We start from the raw sequence: 10,047 nt of genomic DNA on the forward strand, positions 1-10,047 counted from the left end.
TTGCAGCTCTTGGCCGGTGTTTGGTAGTGATACAGGAATGCTTGCAGAAGAGTCATTTCATCCACAGCCTCTTCCCAGCCCTTAGTAATTACAGGCTTTTTAATATGCAGACGTGGGAAGCCTTTTAGTCTGTCAAAGTTTCACTTTATGTCTCTGTCTGGACATGAATTCAGAGTGGCAGTTGAAAGTAAAAAATTGTATTCTTTAATTTACTTAAATTTTGGCATCACTGCTGTCTTGTAGCACTTGCAGCTTGATGATATGCCACAAGAGTTTTCTTTCCAAGCTTTAAAATTTGTGTATTTTCTTTTGCTAAGAAGGAAAGGGTCAGCAAGTGTTCATCACATTCCTTTTTCCATCACTGACTGTAAAAGTGGTTCCAAATACAAATATCATTGATTAAGTTTTATCACCCTAAAGGAAAATGATTTCCATCTTTGTTTGGATTATATTTTCCATTTTCTAATTAGTGTCTATTTCAAAATCCCACATGTATTTTGATGATATCTTTCTTGAGCTGGGTGCCCAGAGCTGAACACGCACTACTTGCTCAGGGGCACTCTTGATTTACAAGAACAGAATATGTTCATTAATATTGCCTCCATTTTAGCTACTCATTGTGCATTAGCAAAAACCAAATCAAAATATTTCCATCACTCTGTGGCCAGAATGGTGTGTGCCTAAATAAAGATGTAACTTAGGCAAGGGAAGATCTCAGTGCTGTTCTAGTGAGCTTAACATCTCACCAATTTCTCAACAGCAGGAAAAATTGTTATAACTGTGTGGCTGGCACGAGTGAGCTGCTTTGTCCTCACAGCATTTTTTTTCAGATGGCAGTAGCTGCTTTACTTTCTTTGGTTTTGAGTGGTCATTACTCCTCAATCCAATGTCTGTACAAAAGGCTTGAGAGCTTTTGAAATAAACTGAGAGCAATTTAAGTGACCTACCCATGACGTGGATGGATCAGCTGGAGTGTCAGCTGCCAAAGCACTGAGCTGACAGATTCTTAGCCTGTATATTTGGCTGGTAAGAAAACAGAGAGTCTGTGGCAGCTTTGCCTTTCTTCTGAATCCCGACCTAGGGACTGGATGTAGAGGATGAGAATGCTCCTCATCGCTGTAGCTTTATCACACAGCATGGGACACCTGACGTGGGGCAGACCAGCTCTTCAAGCATGGAAAAAACTTTGCTCAGAATCAGTAAGAGTCTCAAATTTTACTAACTAAATGGAAAGCCTTTTATTAAGGACAGATCCTAATAATGGTATTCAACACATGGCTTCAGGTCAAACTGGATTTAATATACCATGCATTTTATATATCAGGATTTTTCTATTATTTTAATAAGAGTTCATTTGTGTGTCTAATAATACATCACATTTTACTCATGACCTCATTAGGAAGATTCTTAAACATTTGCTTGATCATTATCCTAAAGAAGGATAAAGGTCTGCTGTCTTGGGAACACCTCAGGTTTAACCCAGCTCGTGCAATGGCCACTTGAGCCTGCAGCCTGATGTACACTTTTCTGTTCATTCATTTAAAATATTGTATAATTCCTTGGCAAGTAAAGTTAGTGATTTCTAAGCATTAATATGTAACCTGCTATTTACATTTTTTGTAATTATAAACCAGAACACATGAGTCTTCAGCTACTCCACAGCTTACTAGAATGATTAATACAAGCTTCAGCAACAACTTGTTTACTTGCTTCTTTCTACATTTCCTTTGGCAGGGCAACTTCTGTCAACCATATCTGCAAAATAATAAGAAAAAAAACCACCAAAAAACAAAACAGGAAAAAAAAAACCAGAAAAGGGAAAAGGAAAAGATAGAGCCAATTATTTAGTTAGGCTCTATCTGTTCCATGTTGAAGCATTAAAGAGAGCCAAGGGACTGCTGCAAAAACAATTATTAGAATCAGGGTATATATAAGTGTATAAATTCAATTTGGGCTCTCACTGATTTTAAACACGAGTCAAGGGAGGGGCCACAGTTCCTCTGCCCCTCACTTTTAAAGATGATCCATTGTGACAGAAGTTTCCATCACACTTTTTGAGGCATTAGTCCTTAGGGGTGTTTGGTTTGGCAAATAGTGCCATGTTCATGACTGACTTCAATACCACCATCCTCACAGACCCTCTGAACTTGGGGCACAAACTTGGGAAAAAGAATTCTATTTCTTCCCATTGCTAGAGAGATGATGCTAGCAAACTTTCAGCAACTTTTAATGTAAGCAGTTTTGAAAAGCTGACTGTGTTACTACTTGGATGTGACCAAAAAAGCCCAATCAGGATGTTTTCTGAGAAGCCACCTGAGCAACTTTTTCAGCTTTTTATAGTTACATAATATTCAGAGAAAATATTGTTTAGTCCTTGTTCTTCACTTTTGAAGCCCTTTACTATAGAGAATTTTGAATCTTTAAGCTCTCCTTCCCTTTCCAGTGTCACTGTAGGAATTAGTCTTATCTGGCAGAAACATATTTCATCTCAGCTGACTTGCAAAGCACACAAGGCTACAGCAGTTGAGAGAAGGAAGCATGGCTTGGGATTGGCCAGTGTGCTGCAGGCTGTGACTTGTCCATGGAGCAGAGTTTGGGACTGTCTCACGTGAGACACTGTCCTCCTCGTGCTGATAAAGGAGCAGCAGTCACAAAGGAGCTGGAGAGACCAGAAACCCCTTTCCAGTCCATGCCTTCAGTGCCTTCATCATGCTTTATCAGCAATCCCACTATTTTCTACAGTGCTCTAGTCCCAACAAAGTAACTCAAAGTACAAACTGTCCTGATGCCCTCTGGGACATTTGTCAGGAGTGAATGGCATTCCCCAGCATCAAGGTGCACCAAGACAATTTTGCCCAGCCAGGTCCAGAGCTGAGATCCCCACATGCCTTGTTCTGCTTTTTACCCATTCCAGTACAATCTCCCATTGGGAAAAGGTTCTAAAGTGCTTTATAATCATTAAACTTCACAGTACCCTTTGGGTTAATTATTTGTATGGCAGGAGAAGTCATCCACAGAGGTTACACATATGAGATATCTGTGTCAGCCTTTATAGACCTGATTGTGCTCAGGTTTTTGGGCACATTTTAGCAGCATCCTGATCCTATAATCAAATTATGTGTACAAGTTGTGGTTTTGATAAACTAAACATAAAAGAACAAACAAGCAAATGAGCTTTTCTACAGCCTCCTCCTCCTCTGAGTGCAGTGTTTCAAGGTCCTCATGGAGCTCTCCCTGGAGCAGGGCTGCAGCTCACCAAGCCTCAGTCCCTCCTGGCACTCTCATTCATGCATTCTGTCAAACAACATTTTCTTTGATTTTTTATCAAGATCTTCTTGACTGAGATCTTCAAAGCAATTAATTCAGTGCTCCATGATTGCAGCTGCTGAATAATTGTTTGTTAGAGCATTTTCTTTCCCAGGCAAGAGATGTAAAGTAGTTGCTCCCCTCAATAAACAAGTTGTCAAATGTGATTAGTTAATGGACCTGTAATCATGCGATAGCATAAAGGTAAGGATATGGTAAGTGTGATGTGAAAATGCATATTTAAATTAAAGCTATAGGGGAACATTTTCCCATAGGAACTCTTCCTATCAATGCTGAAATAGACAATTTACTATTCACAATGATTAACTGCAGATCATTAATTAAAGAAAACAAGAGATTAGTCGTCAAGCACTTCAAATTAAAGATGCATTGCTTGTTTGAGTTACTTTTAGGTCTGGCCAGGAGAGCAGGTCAGTGCCCAGGTCCCCATGGCTGAGCCAGCCTTCCCACATAAACTGGCATGAAGAAGTAAAAGCCTGTTAAAATTAAGGTCAAAAATGTACCAGCCAGTATTAAGCTCTCAGAGCCTGAAATGTGATCCTAGGCTCCTATTGACCAGCCCTGTGATTTGCCACAGTGTTTCTGGTCAGACACATTAGGAGGCAGAAATGGAGAACCCAGCCTTGTGGGGAAGAGGGAATGTCATTTTTTGGCAAGTGAATGCTAAATTCCAACTTAAATGCAGTTACAGAGAGAATGTATTATAGCTAAAAAAATCTAATTAGCTCATTTTTATCTCTAAATAATAAATCCATCCTTCTGCCTGCCCTTTAGAAGAAATCTGAGACAACCCTGCAGTGGAATCTGTGGAAAGCAGAAGCCCTGTGCAAAAGAATCTTGCAAGGCTGGGGGTTTTTCCTTCCACCTTCCCTTGGGAACTGTACATTCAATGGTATCATTTCCTAAAAGAGTTTTCCTTGACAGAAAAAGCAAATACTTTTATTTTTGTTTTTGTTAAGAGCTGTATCTATTACAGAAATTTAATTCTCCATTTGGGAATTATAAACAGTAATACAATAATAATAGTTGTTGGTTACCACACGCTTATTTTAGACTATTCCAGGCAGCTGCCTTCTGCTTTTTGTGCAATCTCTTAGCATTAGGCTCCAATATAAAATAAATTACTCTGAACTGCCTGCCAAATTTGACTATTCTTTTAAAATCAAGTAGCTGTTACTTACATTATGTAATAGCAACAGGGATAATTTAATTACCAAGTCACGTATGAAAAACAAGACTTCAGCCTGCAACCTTCAGGAAATGAACCACCTAACTGCTATTAAAAAGATGATCAGGGTACATAATTCTGGGACAATGGACCTATGAAGGCCACTGCAGCAGTGATGTGCTGCACAGTCAGAGGCTGTGGGGTCACTGCTGCTGGTAGCCCAAATCTGCTGGGATTCTGTTTGCTTTTTGGAGGCAAAGCTTTCATAAGTGTTGAGCATCTCCTGTGATGTGTCCCAGGATGAGCTCCCTGCACGCTGCCAGTGGCACATGGACCCCAAGGCAGTAATTCAAGGGGGGCTGACACTCTACTGGCCCCTGGAGCTGTGGACAGAGTGGGGCAGGGATCCGTGCCCCAGGGCTGGCTCTGGTCCCTGTGACCCCTCACAGCCTTGCCCCACCATTTGGGGTGCCCCTTTGCCATAAAAGCTTCTACAGGACTCCAGCTCCATGCTCCTTCCTCAGTGATTCTTACAAGCTGGGCATTTGACCAGGACTACAGGCTACCACATATGTGCTAGTGGGTTTATAAATAAAATTCCTTCAGGTTCATCTCCTTTGTGGGTTACTTCAGTTACTCCCACTCCTCTTCTTCCCCCTGGATGGCTCCCAGTGTCACAGTGGGTTCCTCTTATTCTCTCTGACTCCCACACCTCTCCATCTCCTGCTGTAATAACTAAGGACAACGGTTTCTTAAGAGAGTGTTTCAAGGTACTGGACCTTTTAGAAGTGATCAAAGGTAGCTGGAGGATCAATCATGCACACAAAACCATGGTTGGACTGCTCAGCTGAGGATGACATAGATGGCAAATGTCACAAAGCTCATGACAGTGTCCCCCAAGCCAGTGAGGCACGGGTTAGGACCAGGTTACTCCAGATAGCTGCACTGCTGACAAAGAGCATCCAAGCTTTCTTGGAAGGCTACACACCGGATCAAGTGGATGCATCCCTTCTTTGGCTACACATTGCTCGAGAGACATCCTCTTGCTTGTTAGTATGCAGCTGGTGTGGTTCACTAGCTCTGCCAAGCAGAGCTTTTTAATTCTCCCTCGCTGGAGAGAGGAACTTCAGAATAAGAGAATGATTAATGGAGGGAGGAATAAAAAAGCAAACAAAATTTAAAAAGGGATAATAAAAACCCTCAATGAAAGTGAAACGATGAAGATTTATGAGAATTCTATGAATTCCTCACAGCCGTTCAAAGCAGGATTGCATAAGCCGCAGCACACCTCACTCGGCACAGCGCTTAATGAGAACGGCCGTGTTTACGCCCTCACTGACACCGCCTCCATGCCCGCGGGCTCGGGGCGAGGCCCGTTCACACACGCTCGGAGCAAACAGAAAGCCGGGAAGCCTGGCCTGGGTAACCCGGGACCAGCCGGAGAGGTGGGGCCTGCCTGCAGCACAGCTCGGAGGGAGCGGGCAGGGCAGCAGCACCCAGCGCAGGGACAGCCAGGGAGTGGGGGCATGTACCAGGGTACTACAGTGAAATCTGGGTTTTTGCAGCTCCAGGAGCACAGCAATTGGATAAATCCAAGTTTTCCAGGGAAGGTTGACCAGCTCACATTCAGCAGTGTGATGTTCAGGACTATAGTCATATAGCCCTGGCAAATATTTCCATTCCCTTCCATCTTTCAGGGAAATCAATTAAATATCTCTTATCAGGTTTTCCACTGTGGCTAGGGACAGCGGGGTCTTCCTATGCTCCTGCAGGAGTGAGCACAAGCCAAACTGCACTGAGGGTGTCTCCAAGCTGCCTGAAATCGGACATCATTGAAAGACCTTAGCAGATCTTCTCTGGAGAGAGTTCAACAGAGAAGTGCCTGAACCAGCTGTGAGACATTTGCAATGAATTGTCTCCATACTAAACACTGGATGTGAATAATATCCCTGCACTCCCCATAAAGTAGTCCCTTCATTGCCAAACTCCCTTTAACACAAGGGGGTTAAACACCAAGTTAACCTGATGGCAAAACCAGGAGAATCCAGGTCACTGCAAAGCAGAGCTTTTACATGATCACCTTTGTGGGCAGCAAAGCTCCCATTTGCCCAGGATGGATCACAGAAGCTCTGCTGTGTGATGTGTTGCAGATTAGCTGCCAGAAGAGTTGGTTATAATCGGATGAGATGGGCAGAGATGGAAAGTGAACATGGAATGTCTTAGCTTGCAGACAGAAATCACACCTGAGCTCCTCCAAAGTGCTGAGGTGTGCAGCACAGTCAGGGCAACTTCCCAGAGGTTGCAAACCTTTCTGAACAGGTTCAGGAGGCAGATCAAAGGAGTACAGGTCAGTATGATCTCAAAGAGAGTGTTTAAGAGCATAATTCAGGGGCTGGGGACAGGAGGGAGAAACAGATTGCATTCATACTCTTTCCAGGTAATAATCATACCATTAACTTGAAATGTTGAAGCATTTATGCTGTCTATTGTGTGCACACATGTATATGCATGTATATGTAAGTTTTAACACTGCCAGCCACCTATGAAGGCTCACACAGTGGGAGCCCAGACAGCAGGGCTTGTAAAATGTGACACCCAACTTCTGCATCTGCCCATTGCTTCTAAGCTGGCTGAATCTTAGTGACATGTTCCTTCTTTCTTCTCTTCCTCTTTTCTTAATTAGATAAGGAAAATAAATCAAAATTATACAAGCACAACTTTTCCATTTCTTATATCACCCTCTATCTCAGTTCTACCAATGCCAAAGCAGCCATGAGGATGGCAGTGTTGATGGAGCAATACCCACAGGGCTGAGGGCCATTGGTGCTTATTTGCTGGCTGCACCTTCTGTGCTGGTCAAGTGAGGCAGTGTCCACACTCTGCACAGGGCTGTCCTGTCCAGCTCTGCACCATCTGGCACAGGGTGATAACCACCAGCCTGGACAGAAGCAGTGCAGCCACCATGGCATCACGTACTACATTGCAATGTTCCAGCAAATACAGCTTGCTTTCAGGAGGCCTAATTAACACAGGCAGAGTTTTGGGGGGGGGGTTTGGGGTTTTTTTTGTTGTTTTTTTTTTTTTTTTTTTTTAAGAAGTTGGTTTTGGAAAAAATAATGAAAATTAATAACATATCCAAACTCTGCTCCCTCAGAGAGCGACACTGACGAGTGGTGATGGCAGCAGAGTGTAGAGCCCCCATCCAGCACATCAGATATAGAGGGGGCCACTGGATTTCTAGTCCAGGTAACCTTGTTGCTTTGTTTGAAGTTTCCAGCATGCAGCTGTAATTTCTTTGTGCCTGATCCATAGGGAGATGTAGCCTTATTCTAACAGCATACAGCTCTTTTGGCCTTTTCTGTCCACAGCCTTATAAGGGCTCCTCTGAAAGGCCAAATTTGGACTGAGTAGGGAACTGCTGTCCCCTACCATGTGGATTTCAGTTCTTTGATCCACATAATTCTTCTGAAGGGAGGAGGGCCAATAATCAGTAGGTGCTATAGACAAGCTATTTAACAGGACTTTCTCCAAACCTGGATAAATCAAGTTTGACTTCCTTTTGGCTCCATCAGTCCTGTAGCAAAGTGGCTTTAAATGAAGGACAGATTCTTCTTCTGAGCAGAGCTATTGTGTACTGCTGAAGAGAGAAGGGGATAAACAAACATGCACTCCAACTGCAGCCAGAGAAAAATACAACTGGTGGCTCCACTCTTGGAGTTGTTCCTCCATCTTCATTAGCAGCTAAAAGCAGGATCTGCAGGGGAAGATGGAGAGATGGTTGGGATAATGGGATGGCAGGACTTTCTCAGAGCCCTACCATGACCTGGGCAGCTGGTGGCATGAGCCATGGTGGATGGAGACTGGTGGGGCCACTCTACTGCTGCACAGGACAGCAGTACCCTAAGGACTGAAACCTGAATGCCTTACATGTCACACTCTTGGTTATTAGGAGCAAAAACCCCTTCTCACTGATGAACACCTTAATGAATTGGCACACCTGTAATCTCATTCTTGCTTTGGAGGCCAGCTCCTTTGCTGCAGTTCAGACTCTTCTTGTGCACCATTTGTATGTGTTTTGTACTAATTTGGAGAAGAGACCATGTGCAACTGCCTTGTAGGAGATCTGGTTTGGTCAGCACACCTGGGCACAATGAGACACTCCCTGTCTCGTTGCTTTCAATGTTTTCACCTGCTCTTCACAGCTGTAGCCCATTAGGGATGAGGTTTGGCTGCAGCCCCACTCCCAATCACCACAAACTCTGTACCTGTAATTCCCCTTTTACTTTTTCCTTTTAAATAAATGCTATGTCTGCTGTTTCTCTACAGGACCTTTGCAGGAGAAATAGTAAACATGGTACAAGTATCTCTTTTGTAGGTTCCACTAACTCTGGAATCCATCTGTGATGACTTTGATTCACTCTCTAAACTGATGTATCCTTAAAATCTGTATACTTATATTTATAGAATATTGACAGTATCAATTGCAACATATAAGAATAAGCCAAAGGCCAAACACCAGGCTAGCAACAAAATCAACAGCTATACAATTCCATTAATAGCTATACAATTTTAACAACATCAATAATTAGACAGCTATATAACTCCAAGTTATAAACCTTTTACAATTGTTGATAAAATAACAATGAGATTAGTATAGAATAGATAAAATGCAAGCACAACCCTTTGTCTGCATAAAATGTAAATACATTTGCAAAACTAGATCTAATGTGGATAATGTGCAAAGACAACCAACCAGTAATAAAAACAAGAACAAATTCCAAGAGAGAACATTGGCTAAGCTACAAACAAAGCCCAGTACAATGGGAAACACCACGAAAAGTGGAGCTCAACTCACCTGGTTGGTTGAGGGGCTCTGCCATTTCCAGAGCTGGGCTCCCTCATGCCATTTCCACTTACCCAAACCACAGTGATTATCCACACACAGGCTATGGACTCACTCCACCCAGGCACTGTGCTCTGAATTTCCCCTCTGGGAAAGCTGCAGGTAGCAGCACTTGCACTCAAAGGCAGCAGGGTCCTCTGAGCCATAGTAAGGGCTGGATTGGCTGGATGACTGCAGCTGAATATTGCTCTTTTCCATAGTGCTCCTGCTCAGGGAACAGTTCCTTCCTGGTGTGCACCAGGGGTGTTTCAATGTCCCCTGCACACACTGTACTCTGAAGTTGTGAGTACCGGGGTCTTTCAAATATCCCAGTTTACAATAGAATTCAATGTAGTTACCTAGTGTAGAGTACAGCTTGGTTTAGTCAATCAATTTCAGCTCAATATTCTTTCTGTCCATATCTTCCTCTGATGCCATACAGGCCACCAGGCAAACTGGGAGGGGAGCTTGTCCACTGCCCACTAAGACAGGTGATTGTTGGAGAGCCTTTCAAGATATAGAAATTCTGGGAATTTGTATTCCACTGTATCACCTTGTTGATATTCTTGCAAGGGGAAGAACAAGAAGCTCTCCACTTTAAATAGCTGGAGGTGTGCTACATCTCCCAGCTTGTCCTTTGCATGTTGGCAGCTCTGTCCAGGCCCCATAG

Source organism: Ammospiza caudacuta, chromosome 9, assembly GCF_027887145.1.
Source record: "Ammospiza caudacuta isolate bAmmCau1 chromosome 9, bAmmCau1.pri, whole genome shotgun sequence".
NCBI lineage: Eukaryota > Metazoa > Chordata > Aves > Passeriformes > Passerellidae > Ammospiza > Ammospiza caudacuta.